Here is a 17,643-nt window from a genome sequence, read left to right on the forward strand (position 1 = left end):
AAAGACCCCACCAGGAAGATGATGTGATAGTGGTGCTTGCACTAGAGGTGGTACTGATTATAATGATGACAGTGATGATGTGGTTGTGGAGATGGTGTTACTGATGATAATGTGATAGTTGCTTTTGTAGTGGGGATGGTCATGATGTCATGATGGTTCAGGAGTGAGAATGACGGGACACGAAAATGGAGGAAATTTTTCAGCGAACATTTCAAGACCCATCTATGCGACGATAACGTATAAATTTGAATTTCATTAAAATATACTGAGATGCAATCCAAAATGCGTCTCGCAATAATTTCTCTCACCACTTGGAGGAATTTCAAAAGTTGAAAGTGTAATTACAACATATTGTACTTGCAGTTAAAAAAGGTAGCGGTAGGGATGATGATGCAGTGGTGGTTGTAGTAGGGTCGTGATAAGGATGATGATATGGTGGTTGTAGTTGTAGAGGTGTTGGGAATGATCGTGTGGTGGTGGTTGTAATAGTTGTGGAAGGGATCATGTGGTGGTAGTATTAGTAGTGATAGTTGGTATGATGTGGTGGCGAAGGATGTAGTTGTATTGGTAATAGGAATGATGTGGTGGTGGTTGTTGTAGTAGTGGTTGTAGTTTGTTTGTTTGTTGCTTTAGGTCTCTTCCAACACAATTGAGGTGAAATGAGAGACCGCTGAAACAACAAAAAAACAAGCAATCTAACAAAAATAGTACAAATGTAAATCAAAATCATAACCTAAAGATATCATAAGCTAAATTATAAATAACCAAGAGCAAACAGGCAGAAGATTTACAGAAAAAAAATATCCCCTGTCAAAAATACAATCACAAACCAAAGAAGCAGGATAGGCTAGTAAAGAGAAGAAGAAACGACATCACTATCGGATCGTACACCCATGCGAACATCATAGGTATATGATTCAAGGGTGATGCTCCCATCCAACCACCCGCGTAGTGGTTGTAGGGATCAGTGATGATAATGATAATTTGTAAAAAAAGGAGCAAAATCTCTCGGCCCGTCTGTCAAGCCCAAATCTAATGCAAAAAATAACACAGCTATTCGTTGTTACTTAATATTACGTAATATATTACTAACTTCTAAAACACGTCTATTCTGATCACAGGATATTACTGACTTTTTGTAAATATAATTTTTAAAATTGTCATTTCCAATTAAACATTTTAGAGCTCTATAATGCTTCCCACTATATCAAGAGATTATAATAAACTTTTGGCCAAAAGGAGGTATTTTTTTAATCTACAAACACGGCTAGTGTGTGTGTATTACTGTAACCTTGTGGTTATGCAGCTTATGATAAGAATCTTTAATCAATTGCAAAACATATTCCATCAAATGAGCGAATCTAAATCAAGCCTTTAAAAAAATTATTACTTAAATCGATCAGCCAAACTTACTGTTGTATTTTCTCTCTATTACAAATTAATATCTATAAACATAATAATGTGAAGTTAGAAGGTAAGCTGAGAAATAAAATATGGAAAAGAATGAAAGAAATAGAGTGAGAGATAGATAGATAGATATATAGATAGATAGATAGATAGATAGATAAATAGATAGATAGATAAATAGATAGATAGATAGGTAGGTAGATAGATAGATAGATAGACAAAGAGAGAGAGAGAGAGAGAGAGAGAGAGAGAGAGAGAGACCACTCTGATTTTTGTTTTAATTGGTAATTAGAGATAAGTTATAATGAATTCAATTGAATTCAGAACAAACAAACAAACAAACAAACAAAAAAGGAGTACAAAGCTAAATGGTACAAACATATTGACACCCATTTGCTCCATCCCCTTCCCTTTTGATCATCTTTTCATCCAAGGCCGTCATGGGTGAGTACCACTATTCACATTTGGCGCCAATGTGTCTAGACTAATGTCATGGGCATGGGAATGTCATCAAAAATCATGCAGCTGAGGAGAGGTGTCAAAAAATGACAAAAGACATATTGGTGATTTTTCAGCTAAATTACCTCTTAGCCGAAAATGTTTGACACCGCAAAAACAGTTGAAAATTTCAGAAAAATCCTAAAATCGCGGAATTCCGCGGAAGATTATCATCACTGAGGGATGATGGTGTGATGGTAGTTGTAGTAGTGGTTGTAGCTGTAGTGGTGGTGATGGTCGGGATGATGATGTGGTGGTAGTTGTCGTAGGGATGGTGGTGGTGGTAGGATGATGATGGGGTTGGTTGTAGTATTAATGGTGATAGGTAGGAATGATGATGTGGTGGTAGTTGTAGTAGTGATGGTGGTGGTGATAGAGATGATGATGTGGTGGTGGTTGTAGTAGTAATGGTGATAGGGATGTTGATGTAGTGGTTGTGGTGAGTCTTTTTAAAAGGCGGAATTGTGATGGTGATGGGCGGAGATAAAACACCGTTTAGGTGGAAATCCGCCTTTAGGCGGAAGATTCTCAGCCCTGATAGCCTTCACTGTCTCATTCACGAGGGGCAGGCGATTCTCCGGATAAAGTGAGGATGGATAAATGTAAAAAGAAAAAAGATTAAAAGTACAAAATTGTATGCAATAGCATTCAATTCAGACCTGCCAGCTAACAAAACAAAAAAGCATTTTATTTTTTATTGACAATTTAAAGACAAAAATCTGCATATAAACCCATAATGCACGAGTTGTGTTTGTCACTCTAAAATACTTGAATGAGCTAAAATGCAACAGGCGCTCATCAAATTCAAGGGTTTAATGAATGACTGCAGAATTCCCAAAAAACGTCGCTTCATTGTCTTTGTAACATTTTCATGGCATACAAAAACGCAATAGAGTGGTCACCATTTATAATTAGTCCTCAGAAATCAAGCACTTATAATTGCACCGTACTCATAGTCAAATTCAAATTATATTTTGAAAAGTCTATGGACAACCATCAAATCATAAAATTCCTTATCTGGAACAAAAAAAAATACAAAGACAAAAAAAAAAGACCCAAAAAAATACCCCCACCTAGATCTGCTTATATTGTCTTACAGGACTTAATAGTGCTTGCAACACTATAAAAAGGATGATGATATGGTGACTGATTCAATAAATAGGGAACAGTAGATTTCACGAGCACCTCAAAGATGTACCAATTTTGACATTACCTCAAAGTCTCACCGAGACACAAGCAAAGGATCCTGCTAAAACATTTACATAATGCAATAATATTCAAAACCTATAACTATAACAGTACATAACAGAGAGATGATTTACAGTATAAAAAATCATCTCAAGAAGAAAGGTACTGTATTTGACTGTCTGCCTCCCAACTAAAGACCCCCGCAAGAACCAGGAAAAAAATGAGCAATCTTAATCCATAACAAAGACAGGGAGCAACATGGAACTATATATTACACTCAATAGTAGGAGGGGGGAGGGACAATTAAGTACTGAAAATATAAAGTAACAAGAAAAGAAAAAATAATACATATTTATTTAAAAAATTGAGTCTAATTGCGACTAAAATAGAATTTGCGATTAATTGCAGTCAAGTGTAAAATTTTCGGCAGCGAAAAACTGCAGGGACAAAATGTCGATGGAAAATAAGTATAAAATTAATGAGTCTTACCAATTTATCGCATGGGTGATTTTCATGGTTGTGATTAGCCCCTGTAACCCTCAGAAGCCAGTATTAATTTCAGAGTCCTGCATGGTAAGAAAAACTTTTTATTACAAAATAATAAAATTATCCACAACATAGTATGATAAAATATTAATAGCGTTGTCACTTGCATAACTCAATTGTGAAGGATTTCAACATGCAGATTATAGAGCAATTGAAAATAAATCTTAATAAGACATTCAATAATAATACTAATCCAGCGCAATCAGATTTTTTGAACAAATCAAGTCTTTCACTTTTTAAAACTGGTCTGGTAATAGTTGAACTATTGTCTTGCTGCATTACATCGTGCAGCCCGCCCACTGAAGACTGTAAATGAGCTGCAGATAGGCACACATTGCCTCTTCCTCTGGATGTTTTAAAATTCAGAATCAGTTTGATTGCTTTATTAAAATTGTCTTGGCAATCAAGATAGAAAAGCTGATGGTGATAATTTACTTCCGAGTTATTCTGAAATATTATAACCTTGTGCATATAATATTTTCATTTTTTAAAAAATATGTAAAAGTAAAAAAACACCTCCTGCCCCCGTCCAAAAACAACCTCCTACCTCTGGTTAGGGCGAACTCCTTTGCTTGAAGTCAATTGCTTTTTGCCCTGCTTGCATTCATAGACACAAAAGTCATAAATTAGCCAACTTTCCTCAGGGTGATATGATGGAAGCTGAAAAACACGGAATAATATAAAAGATCATAACATAAATACCTAAATATTAAGTTTAAAAATTGCAATATTTTCTCCAACTGAGACAAAGGTGTTACAGTTCAGTACGTTAGAAGAATAAGAAAGTAAGTCGAGAGTTTTCTCGAAGAACTTAAATTTGTGACATGGTACTCAAATCAGGGACTAGGTCAAAAGCTGAATGGAATGGCACAAATGGAAAGCCAAAGGCATGTTGTTTTCAATATTTAAAGTCAATAAAAATTCAAATTCTGTGCATTCTAATATTAGGCAAACAACTACAGACCACACTAAATTGAATTGTATTAAGTAAAAGGATCTTGTCACATTCAATTAAGCTGTCATTTGAGAAAAATTACTTCCATTATAAATTGAAGTTCAGATCGCATGTTTGAAGCCGTATTAGGAAAATTCATGTATCTGTGTATAAGCCAAGTTTCATCAAAATCACAGTGGCAACGAGTGTCTAATATTTGCCACCAGATACACTCGTAAAATTTGAATGTAGGCCTATTTAGCAAAATCATATATTAGGAATGGTTTATACTACATCATAAAGTAGTGCATGCCCGTCATCATCCTGCATCTTTTTTATATATATATATAAATATTAAAAAAAGAATTGAGCTTTCCACAATATCCACCAAACATGCTCAAAGCACTTTACAAAGGATCCATGACTAGCAGCAACACGTAACAAGTAGAACGTTAGGCGATGTTTTTCTTCTGACAGACAACGCTCTTAGCGGATAGGAAATCATACACATGAGTACAGTGAGAGAATGTGAGTCCTTGACGAGGCTGACCCCAGGACCTTCCAATCCGGAAGTGAGTGCCACACAGCCGCATATATCTTGGCTGTTCTTGAGAATTTGCCAAACACCTACAAACTAATTAGTAAAAAGAGGGGAGATGGGCAGAAATAGACAGACAGATACACACTAGAGAGAGAGAGAGAGAGAGAGAGAGAGAGAGAGAGAGAGAGAGAGAGAATAATATCAGTTGCCTGTGGTGTCAATCCGTTTAGGAGTGAGGTGGCGGAAGAAGTAGTCTAGCACTAGTACTTGGGTAGTAGTAGTAAGTAGTAAATAGGGGAGGTCTTCTGCACGTTCCTTGAGCTAAGGAAAGTATTCCTTCAACTAACCTTAAAATAAAAAATAAAACCTTGTACATTTCCAACACTTGGACCTGCACTATGACCTATAACTAAAACTAACAGACAAAAAAAAAACCCCGCTTAGACTCCTCTCCAGTACCTTTCAATATTTCAAATTGAATTATAATGGCTGCGGAAAACTAAAACAATGGTCATATAAGGAAATTTACAAATCAATCAAGTTGTTCTACAGGTTTTAAAATGAAAATATGAAGTAACAAGATATCACTCTAATATAGTGACACCTAACACTAGACATCACACCAGCAGCAATGCTGAGCGAGTAATTTTACTTTTTTCACTAGCAACCAAGTTGCCACATTGGATTTTCTTTCTTTACTTTTTTTTTTAGTGTTCTGCTAATGTGCAATCTACATTTAAAATAAAAAGTGGCATCTTTCATTTCTTCTAATTCTTGACAGACACGATTATGTCCACTTCACATCTCAACAACAGGGACAATTTTTTTCACTTCTTGAGGCAGTTTTTTCTTACTTCTTTTAAATTTCATTTTTTTTAAAGCTTCTTTATTGATTTGTTTATAAGTTCTATTGTTCTTCTTTTATTATAATTTCATTGTCAATATCATTTTCATCAGCATACTTTTACAGTACTTTTACCATGTTATTCTTACGCTCTTACAGTTACAGTACAGCAGAGCGATACCTAACGCAGACCTTTAAAGTGCTACTAAATTTGAAAATTTAAAATAAAACGTTTGACAAAAGATCCACAGTTCAAAAGCTAAAACAATTATAAAGTGAAACATCGAGGAACATCGGGGGTAAGGTCTCCCGCCAATACTGGGCACTGTGGGACTGGAAGCGCCGGTGGAACCCGTAATTTAGTTTCTTAAACGGTTCCGATCATTCAGGAGAGGCGTAGTACCTATCTAGTTGTAGTTATTAGTAGAAGAAGAAGAAGAAGGAGTATGTTCAGGTTCAAGTTCAACCCTCTTAGTAGGCACTTGCAAGAATTTTTCAAAATAGTGGCTATGGGTATTAATTTAGCGTAGAAAAATAAAGGGGAGTGAAACATAAACTAGAGTGAAAAATTATCGCTCTGTCTCAACTGGTTAAAAAGTTATGACCGTTTATGTGGTGGAAAATCTCTATATATAGCTTAATAGCGGCTTAATAGGAAAAAAATGTGACCAAAGCACAGCATCCCAATGGATAATCACGTATAATTCAGAAACAGCTTCAGATACAACTTTGAAATTTTTACATGTGGTAAATCAACATCTCTGTAATACATTGCAAACAGAAAATGAATTATTTCTTGAGAAAGAAAAGTATAGTTTAGAGCTGAGACAGCTGAAATCAAGGAAAAATAGATCACGACATAGATGATAGAGTATCATACAAATGAATGACCTATTGGAATTTTGGAAAAGTCAATAATAAAATATTTATTCACATGAAGATAGACCAAATACACCACTGAATCGGCGTCATTTAGTTGTTCACTTTGAACTTTTCAAAATGAAAATAGACCTCATAAAAGCAAAGATATGAACTGACAAATGTTTGAGGTGGTGTACTCTTCTTAGTTGATAGAGTTAGAGTGAGAATGACGAGAAATGAGTTGCCACTTAATTAAGGAAAAAAATTGTCGTATCTAGTTTACTTACCTTCTTTGTTGACTTTTTAATAAAAAGTACATTATTCTCATTTTCGAATGTTTTCAAATTGGAGAAAAGATGAGAATGTCTCGTTTACCGAGAGGGCCATTTTCTTTGCTTCACACTTCTCAAAGAAAGACCGCGAAAAGTGGAGGCTGGTCGGCGGGTCCTTGAAAGCTCACAAATGCAACTTTAAACGCATAAGAGTGCTGGGAGTGGGTAGCTACAAATAGGTAAAGGAGCGGTGGTTTGCAACTTTAAACACATAAGAGTTCTGGGAGTACAAATAGTGAAAAGCGGTAGTTTTCGCTATTTGTAGTGGTAGTACAAATAACCACTTCGTTATAATTTAAGGATATTTCAGTCTCATATGCTGATTGTCGTTTTTTTGGATTGTCTGAAGCCAGTATTTTCATCAAAATAACCTCAGTCTACTGTTCCCAGGAATATTGATGCTGAAATGCTATCTAACACTATCTCTTAGGTATATCAGCAATCAGAAAAACATGATGATACCATAATTTTGGGCATTTAATTGAGGGTTGATGACGTTTGAAAGAGACCTGTTTAGATGTATCATTAAGCTGAGCCTGACCCATATCTAGTATCTAATATATTACACATTGAATGATATAAAAATGCGGTGTGTCTTTTTTACGAATCCCGAGAAAGTTATGGGAAGTAGGTGGCAGTGGGGAGTGAACCTAGAACTCAGGGAAGTGTACACCATTGGGGAGTGAACCTGGGACTGGATTTCGGCGGGTTTCGTAAAAAAGAACTAGTGCTTTTTTATGAAACCCGCCGAAACCCGACAATATCCAGCAACGTTATGGGAAGTAGACAACTGTGGGGAGTGAACCCGAGACTCAGGGAAGTGTACATCAGTCGGGAGTGAACCTGAGACTAAGGTTATCGGCCGGTTTCGGCGGGTTTCGTAAAAAAGAATTAGTGCTTTATTACGAAACCCGACAAAATCCGGCAAAGTTATGGGAGTTTGGCAACAGTGGGGGGTGATCCTGGGAATCAGGGCGGTGTACACCAGTGGGGAGTGAACCTGGGACTGTGTAAAAAGGATATCAGTGGGAAATAAACCTGGGAGTAAAGGGAGATGGATACCATAGAAAGTTGATAGTTGGATATGGGAGTTGAGTACCAGAGGAGAATGAACCTGATACTATAGGAGATGGGCGCCAGTGTGGAGTGAACCTGGGACTCAGGGAAGTGCACACCAATTTGGAGTTAACCTGGAACTGTGGGAGATGGATAACTGTGGGTATCCGAGCCGAACTATAGGAGTTGGGTACCAGAGGAGAATGAACCTGACACTATAGAAGGTGGGCGCCAGTGGGGAGTGAACCTGGGAGTCAGGGAATTACACACCAGTGGGGAGTTAACCTGTGAATATCTAAAAAAGGATATCAGTGGGAAATAAATCCGGCTTCAACTCCCAATGGTATCCATCTCCCTTTAGTCCCAGATTTATTTCCTACTGATATCCTTTATACATATTCCCAGGTTAACTCCCCACTGGTGTGCAATTCCCTGAGTCCCAGGTTCACTCTCCACTGGCGCTCACCTCCTATTGTGTCAGGTTCATTCTCCTCTGGTACCATACTTTCATATTCGGCTTCAACTTTCAATGGTATCCATGTCCCTTTAGTCCAAGGTTTATTTCCCACTGATATCCTGTTTACATAGTCCCAGGTTCACTCCCCACTGGCGCCCACCCCCTATAGTGTCAGGTTCATTCTCCTCTGGTACCAAGCTCTCATATCCGGCTTTAACTTTCAATGGTATCCATCTCCCTTTAGTCCCAGGTTTATTTCCCACTGATATCCTGTTTACATAGTCCCAGGTTCATTCCCCACTGGCGCCCACCTCCTATTGTGTCAGGTTCATTCTCGTCTGGTACCAAACTCTCATATATGGCTTCAACTTTCAATGGTATCCAGCTCCCTTTAGTCCCAGGTTTATTTCCCACTGATATCCTTTTTACATAGTCCCAGGTTCACTCCCCACTGGCGCCCACCCCCTATAGTGTCAGGTTCATTCTCCTCTGGTACCAAACTCTCATACCCGGCTTCAAATTTCAATGGTATCCATCTCCTTTAGTCCCAGGTTTATTTCCCACTGATATCCTTTTTTACATATTCCCAGGTTAAATCCCCACTGGTGTGTAATTCCCTGAGTGAATCCCAGGTTCACTCCCCACTGGCGCCCATCTTCTATAGTGTCAGGTTCATTCTCCTCTGGTACCAAACTCCTTAAGTTCGGCTCGGATACCCACAGTTATCCATCTCCCACAGTCCCAGGTTAACTCCTCACTGGTGTGCAATTCCCTGACTCCCAGGATCACCCCCCCCCCCCCCACTGTTGCCAAACTCCCATAACTTTGCCGGATATTGTCGGGTTTCGGCGGGTTTCGTAATAAAGCACTAATTCTTTTTTACGAAACCCGCCAATAACCTTAGTCTCAGGTTCACTCCCGACTGGTGTACACTTCCCTGAGTCTCGGGTTCCCTCCCCACAGTTGTCTACTTCCCATAACTTTGCTGGATATTGTCGGGTTTCGGCGGGTTTCGTAAAAAAGCACTAGTTCTTTTTTACGAAACCCGCCGAAACCCAGTCCCAGGTTCACTCCCCAGTGGTGCACACTTCCCTGAGTTCTAGGTTCACTCCCCACTGCCACCTACTTCCCATAACTTTGTCGGGATTCGGCGGGTTTCGGCAGGTTTCGTAAAAAAGACACACCCATAAAAATGCAATTCTGAAAGTTGTAAGGAGTCGGAGTCGGGACTTCTAAAACCGACTCCGACTCCACCTCAAACAACCGACTCCTACCGACTTCGACTCCGACTCGCCAGCCCTGGTGGTAGTATTATTAGTAGTTTTGAAATGCCTATGATGATGACAATGTGAGATAATTATATTAGTGTGATTATTTTTATTATATTTTTAAAAATTACGTACGGCTATGTCGTAGGGGTATGACACTCGCTTTTGGACCGGAAGGTCCTGGGCTCGAGCCTCGCTCGGCGCATAGTTGAGCTCTTGGAAAAGGCACTTTGCTCACTTTCTCTCACCGGACTCAGTTGTAAAATGTGTCCTTGGCCGTTAACTGCGTTGTCTCTGTCCGAAGAAATTGTAATATCGCCTAACAGACGTTATGTCCCGTTCAACATGCGAAGTGTTGCTGTTATAAACTTTAGCATTGGCATGTATGTGCCTATTTCGCTGTAGTGAATTTAATTTAATTTTTTGTTTTCATCGACAGCTAACATGAAAGAACACTGTTGGCGTTACTGGTGTCCTGACAATCCATAAAGATGCTGGCTCAAGGGCTATTCTGGCAAGATGTGTTGAGGCAAACCTGTGGCAAAACTCATCAATCAGCAAACCATCATCTGGGCCAGCAGATCAGTGTCTGCATGCCCTTTTTGACAATGGTTAATAATGTTTTCAAATCTCCATAGCGCCTTTACATTTTGTGTTGGTGATCAGTAAAATAAATGCTCATTTTTCTAAATGAAAATGGCAAAGCATCATTTGAATTGAATTACTACTGAATTTATTAACAACGACAGACTATAGTTTGTTGCCAAGAGTTTTGTTCTGTGGATGTAAAACCAATGAAATTTCAAGTGTGTTGGTGTGAATAATGATCATTTTTTTAAAAATTGCAATGTCTTTGACAAATGCATTTTATGACAATAATGCCATTTCCAAAAATTGCTAATGAAATGTGTCTCTTTTTTATTTCAATTTTTCCATCCAGAGCAGGATCAACCCTCTTTGTGGAACTACAAAAAAAGTGGAGGCAAACAAGTAGTGTTGATTTTTTCTGTATTGAGGCGAAAGAGATTTTTATTCCAAGGGTTTGGGAAAGCAAATTGCTTTTTATTCAGAGCTAGTGCACTATTTAACTGTTTTATTGTCTAAAATAGAATTGATTTTGCAGTTCAACTTGACTAGATATCTAATTTTATACGACTTGTCTCTCAAGTAGAATAAAAATGAAAAATGAGGATAGCGTGCCATATCATATTTTGAAAAATCATTTAATATATCTAGAAATCATCTGTATAACCTATTGTATACAGTAAATAATTAGGTTTTGTGATTATAATGATGAGTTCATAAGGTATGACATTATATTTGACCACAAAATTATTTTATCTCTGGGCGTAAAAAAAATCAATTTTACAGCATTTTTTTTTCTAAGGGGTATGGGTTAGCGAATCGTTTATAATTTTTTTCAGAATTTGATCAATTTATAAAATATTACTGTTTTCTTGTTCCATATTGGTTATACTTGATGAATGTTGGCCTTTGTCTGCATTATTAGCTTTATTATCAAATTAAAGACAAATTTTTCATTTTCTCAAAATTTCATTTTGCGTCATTCTTTGATTTTCTAACATTCACATCTGGATTGTTTCCCATCAGATTGTCTTCAAATTTGGTCAGAATTTTTCTTATGATGTGTTTTGCATCATGATGGTTGGGTTTTGGGCTAAACAAAAATTTAGCAATTTTATGAATTTTTAAATCAATTTTTTTTCCTGTCATGTCACACCAAATTTTCACTAAGAAATCGAAAAAAAATTCTGAAAAATTTATTTACAAGACTATTGCTAAACCTGTCCATCTTGTTGTAAGAAACATTTTGTGTAAATTTGAAAGAGATCTGTTTGTTGTTTTTTTCTGCATCACTGTAAGAATTTTTGGGGTCTAATTGTAGCTTATATTGTCCCCCCTGGTGGTAGGGATTTGGTGGCTAATAGTATTAGCGCTGGTGTTAGGGTTAGGGTTAGGGTTAGGGTTAGGGTTAGGGTTAGGGTTAGGGTTAGGGTTAGGGTTAGGGTTAGGGTTAGGGTTAGGGTTAGGGTTAGGGTTAGGGTTAGGACAATTTAGGGCCAAACAGTTTTTATACTCCTGGCATGGCCAATTTGTTTTCCAGCTTTATAGATCGTGAACGTAGTTTTGTCTGAACGAAGGGTGGCGACGTCGTTGGGGGATAGCAGTATCTACTCGTAGGACGCATTTCCGCTATGGAGAGGATAATTTTTTAAAAATCCTCGGACAAAATTGGATTTTATACAACGAGTGAACTCATCGTTGAGGGCGCCAAATAGGAGTGGTGAGATCAATTCTTTAACGTATTTGGTCGCGCGCATTTACGCTAGGCAACGAAAGAATTGTTTTAAACAACGATTCCCTCGGACAGAGCTCGGACACTTTAGTGCTAAACAGTTTTTATAATCGTGGCATGCCGGATTTGATTTCCGGCAGTATTGGTCGTGAACGTGGTTCGAATGGTGGCAGTGTCGTAGAGGGAAAACAGTATACATTTGTAGGACGCATTTCCGCTATGGAGAGGATAATTTTAAAAATATAGTGATAGGACAAAGTCGCCAGACCCAATCCGTCGGGAACCCATCGTTGAGTGCGCCAAATAGGCAATTGAGGGTCCATAAAACTGTGCGTGCAAAGTCAAATGTTTTTTAAAATGCAGTTGGCAAAATCGGCTTCGCAGGCGGCTAAGAAGGAAAGTTTTCAAAAATCAAACTACCTATCGGTGCCCTAAGTCCGTTTGTATTTTTAGATGCATGCAATGATTCTAAAAGGCGATTGAAAGTCAATAAAACTGCGCGCGCAAAGTCAAAAGTAGCGCAGCGTGCACATTTTTCAAAGGCATTTTACTCACATTCTCTCACCCTACTCGAGTAGAGAATGAGTACCTGGCCGTCAACAGCGTTTTCTCTATATCGAAAAGTATATTTTAAATTTGCCAGACCCGATTCGTAAAATAAAAATAATAATAACAATAATAACAATAATAACAATGATAATAATAATAATAATAATAATAATAATAATAATAATAATAATAATAATAATAATAATAATAATAATAATAATAATAATAATAATAATAATAATAATAATAATAATAATAATAATAATAGTAGTAGTAGTAGTAGGTCAAGGGAATTAATCCTTGGTATTTGTACACCCTATGTTATATTCTTGAGTTGCATCCCTTGAAAACGAGTACATGGCCGTTACAAGTGGTTTTTTTTTTTTTTTTTCCGTCCTGTCAAGTCTCGCTCCGCGTGTTAAGTGTTGCTGTTAGCTGGGAACCCGTTGTAAAGCGCTTTGAGCACGTTTACTGGATATTGTCCCGCTCGGCGCATAGTTGAGTACTCGATAAAAAGGTTCCTTACTCACATTCTCTCCCAGTAATCAGATGAAAAACGAATACCTGGCCGTTAATAGTGTTTTCTCGGTTCTGTCGTGTCCCGCTCTGCACGTTAGAGTGTTGCTGTTGGTTGTAGACGCGTTGTAAAGAGCTTTGAGCACGATTGCCTGGCTCGGCGCATAGTTGAGTACTCGATAAAAAAGGTTCTTTACTCACATTCTCGCACCGTACTCGGATGTAGAACTAGTTAGTAATGTTTTCTCCGTCCTCTCGTGTCCCGCTCTGCGTGTTAAGTGTTGCTGTTGGCTGCAGACGCGTTGTAAAACGATTTGAGCACGATTGGCTCGCTCGGCGCATAGTTGAGTACCCGATAAAAAGCCTCTTTACTCGCATCCCCACATAATAACAATAATAATAATAATAATAATAATAATAATAATAATAATAATAATAATAATAATAGTAGTAGTCGGTCAAGGGAATTAATCCTTGGTATTTGTACACCCTATGTTATATTCTTGAGTTGCATCCCTTGAAAACGAGTACATGGCCGTTACAAGTGGGTTTTTTTTTTTTTTCCGTCCTGTCAAGTCTCGCTCCGCGTGTTAAGTGTTGCTGTTAGCTGGGAACCCGTTGTAAAGCGCTTTGAGCACGTTTACTGGATATTGTCCCGCTCGGCGCATAGTTGAGTACTCGATAAAAAGGTTCCTTACTCACATTCTCTCCCAGTAATCAGATGAAAAACGAATACCTGGCCGTTAATAGTGTTTTCTCGGTTCTGTCGTGTCCCGCTCTGCACGTTAGAGTGTTGCTGTTGGCTGTAGACGCGTTGTAAAGAGCTTTGAGCACGATTGCCTGGCTCGGCGCATAGTTGAGTCCTCGATAAAAAGGTTCTTTACTCACATTCTCGCACCGTACTCGGATGTAGAACTAGTTAGTAATGTTTTCTCCGTCCTGTCGTGTCCCGCTCTGCGTGTTAAGTGTTGCTGTTGGCTGCAGACGCGTTGTAAAACGATTTGAGCACGATTGGCTCGCTCGGCGCATAGTTGAGTACCCGATAAAAAGCCTCTTTACTCGCATCCCCACATAATAACAATAATAATAATAATATTAATAATAATAATAATAATAATAATAATAATAATAAATAATAATAATAATAATATAATAATAATAATAATAATATTAATAATAATTTTTAAGGTCTTGGGTTCGATCCTCGTTCGCGCATACTTTACAGAGTTGGGCCACGGGTCGGCCAGCCGTGCCGGGGTTCAAATCCCGGTTTGGGAGCTTTATTCATACGATTTTATCGCCTCGTCGATTCGAAGCTTTACCGCACGGGTCTCCAGGCGCGAAAGCTCTCGCTACTGCATCAGATTAATCGAGCGCTGGAACCTTCCCGCGGTAAGCCTTCCGAGAGCCGAGGGAAAAAAACTTTGGTCGAGCGCATTTCCTCTACGGAGCGTATTTGAATGAAATAAACCCACCACCTATGATCGCACCTGGGACGTCCCCATTGCCGACATGTTTTGAACTTCCGGCCCCTTCCGGTTAGGGCCCTGTACTCGCTTGGCGGAGTGTTAAACCCGTTCCCGCTACTTCGCTAGAGTCGGGCGATCGACGACTCGGGCTCGACCGATTTAGGCCACGTGTCGGCCAACCGTGCCGGGGTTCAAATCCCGGTTTGGGAGCTTTATTCATACGATTTTATCGCCTCGTCGATACGTTAAGTGTTGCTGTTGGCTGTAGACGCGTTGTAAAGCGCTTTGAGCACGATTACCTGGCTCGGCGCATAGTTGAGTACCCGATAAAAAGCCTCTTTACTCGCATCCCCACATAATAACAATAATAATAATAATATTAATAATAATAATAATAATAATAATAATAATAATAATAATAATAATAATAATAATAATAATAATAATAATATTAATAATTTTTAAGGTCTTGGGTTCGATCCTCGTTCGCGCATACTTTACAGAGTTGGGCCACGGGTCGGCCAGCCGTGCCGGGGTTCAAATCCCGGTTTGGGAGCTTTATTCATACGATTTTATCGCCTCGTCGATTCGAAGCTTTACCGCACGGGTGTCCAGGCGCGAAAGCTCTCGCTACTCCATCAGATTAATTGAGCGCTGGAACCCTCCCGCGGTAAGCCCGCCGAGAGCCGAGGGAAAAAACTTTGGTCGAGCGCATTTCCTCTAGGGAGCGTATTTGAATGAAATAAACCCACCACCTATGATCGCACCTGGGACGTCCCCATTGCCGACAGGTTTTGAACTTCCGGCCCCTTCCGGTTAGGGCCCTGTACTCGCTTGGCGGAGTGTTAAAACCCGTTCCCGCTACTTCGCTAGAGTCGGGCGATCGACGACTCGGGCTCGACCGAGTTGGGCCACGTGTCGGCCAACCGTGCCGGGGTTCAAATCCCGGTTTGGGAGCTTTATTCATACGATTTTATCGCCTCGTCGATACGTTAAGTGTTGCTGTTGGCTGTAGACGCGTTGTAAAGCGCTTTGAGCACGATTACCTGGCTCGGCGCATAGTTGAGTACCCGATAAAAAGCCTCTTTACTCGCATCCCCACATAATAACAATAATAATAATAATATTAATAATAATAATAATAATAATAATAATAATAATAATAATAATAATAATAATAATAATATTAATAATTTTTAAGGTCTTGGGTTCGATCCTCGTTCGCGCATACTTTACAGAGTTGGGCCACGGGTCGGCCAGCCGTGCCGGGGTTCAAATCCCGGTTTGGGAGCTTTATTCATACGATTTTATCGCCTCGTCGATTCGAAGCTTTACCGCACGGGTGTCCAGGCGCGAAAGCTCTCGCTACTCCATCAGATTAATTGAGCGCTGGAACCCTCCCGCGGTAAGCCCGCCGAGAGCCGAGGGAAAAAACTTTGGTCGAGCGCATTTCCTCTAGGGAGCGTATTTGAATGAAATAAACCCACCACCTATGATCGCACCTGGGACGTCCCCATTGCCGACAGGTTTTGAACTTCCGGCCCCTTCCGGTTAGGGCCCTGTACTCGCTTGGCGGAGTGTTAAACCCGTTCCCGCTACTTCGCTAGAGTCGGGCGATCGACGACTCGGGCTCGACCGAGTTGGGCCACGTGTCGGCCAACCGTGCCGGGGTTTCAAATCCCTGTTTGGGAGCTTTATTCATACGATTTTATCGCCTCGTCGATACGTTAAGTGTTGCTGTTGGCTGTAGACGCGTTGTAAAGCGCTTTGAGCACGATTACCTGGCTCGGCGCATAGTTGAGTACCCGATAAAAAGCCTCTTTACTCGCATCCCCACATAACAACAATAATAATAATAATAATAATAATAATAATAATAATAATAATAATAATAATAATAATAATAATAATAATAATAATAATAATAATAATAATAATAATAATAATTTTTAAGGTCTTGGGTTCGATCCTCGTTCGCGCATACTTTACAGAGTTGGGCCACGGGTCGGCCAGCCGTGCCGGGGTTCAAATCCCGGTTTGGGAGCTTTATTCATACGATTTTATCGCCTCGTCGATTCGAAGCTTTACCGCACGGGTGTCCAGGCGCGAAAGCTCTCGCTACTCCATCAGATTAATTGAGCGCTGGAACCCTCCCGCGGTAAGCCCACCGAGAGCCGAGGGAAAAAACTTTGGTCGAGCGCATTTCCTCTAGGGAGCGTATTTGAATGAAATAAACCCACCACCTATGATCGCACCTGGGACGTCCCCATTGCCGACAGGTTTTGAACTTCCGGCCCCTTCCGGTTAGGGCCCTGTACTCGCTTGGCGGAGTGTTAAACCCGTTCCCGCTACTTCGCTAGAGTCGGGCGATCGACGACTCGGGCTCGACCGAGTTGGGCCACGTGTCGGCCAACCGTGCCGGGGTTCAAATCCCTGTTTGGGAGCTTTATTCATACGATTTTATCGCCTCGTCGATACGTTAAGTGTTTGCTGTTGGCTGTAGACGCGTTGTAAAGCGCTTTGAGCACGATTACCTGGCTCGGCGCATAGTTGAGTACCCGATAAAAAGCCTCTTTACTCGCATCCCCAAATAACAAAATAATAATAATAATATTAATAATAATAATAATAATAATAATAATAATAATAATAATAATAATAATAATAATAATAATAATAATAATAATATTAATAATTTTTAAGGTCTTGGGTTCGATCCTCGTTCGCGCATACTTTACAGAGTTGGGCCACGGGTCGGCCAGCCGTGCCGGGGTTCAAATCCCGGTTTGGGAGCTTTATTCATACGATTTTATCGCCTCGTCGATTCGAAGCTTTACCGCACGGGTGTCCAGGCGCGAAA

The 17,643-nt window shown here is 39.6% G+C and overlaps 1 long non-coding RNA gene across 1 annotated transcript; it reads right to left on the bottom strand.

Moving 5' to 3' along the window:
* Nucleotides 1-16: 16 nt before the first annotated feature.
* On the bottom strand, nucleotides 17-7,702 carry LOC144962232 (uncharacterized). The gene is made up of 3 exons (XR_013643416.1): nucleotides 7,107-7,702; nucleotides 4,187-4,299; nucleotides 17-3,659 (listed from the first exon to the last, which is right to left on the bottom strand). It is a non-coding gene; the product is annotated as an uncharacterized LOC144962232 (long non-coding RNA).
* Between the last annotated feature and the right edge of the window lie 9,941 nt (nucleotides 7,703-17,643).

Source organism: Berghia stephanieae, unplaced genomic scaffold (genome assembly GCF_034508935.2).
Source record: "Berghia stephanieae isolate SIO BIC M18660-M18661 unplaced genomic scaffold, UCSD_Bste_1.3 scaffold711, whole genome shotgun sequence".
NCBI lineage: Eukaryota > Metazoa > Mollusca > Gastropoda > Nudibranchia > Aeolidiidae > Berghia > Berghia stephanieae.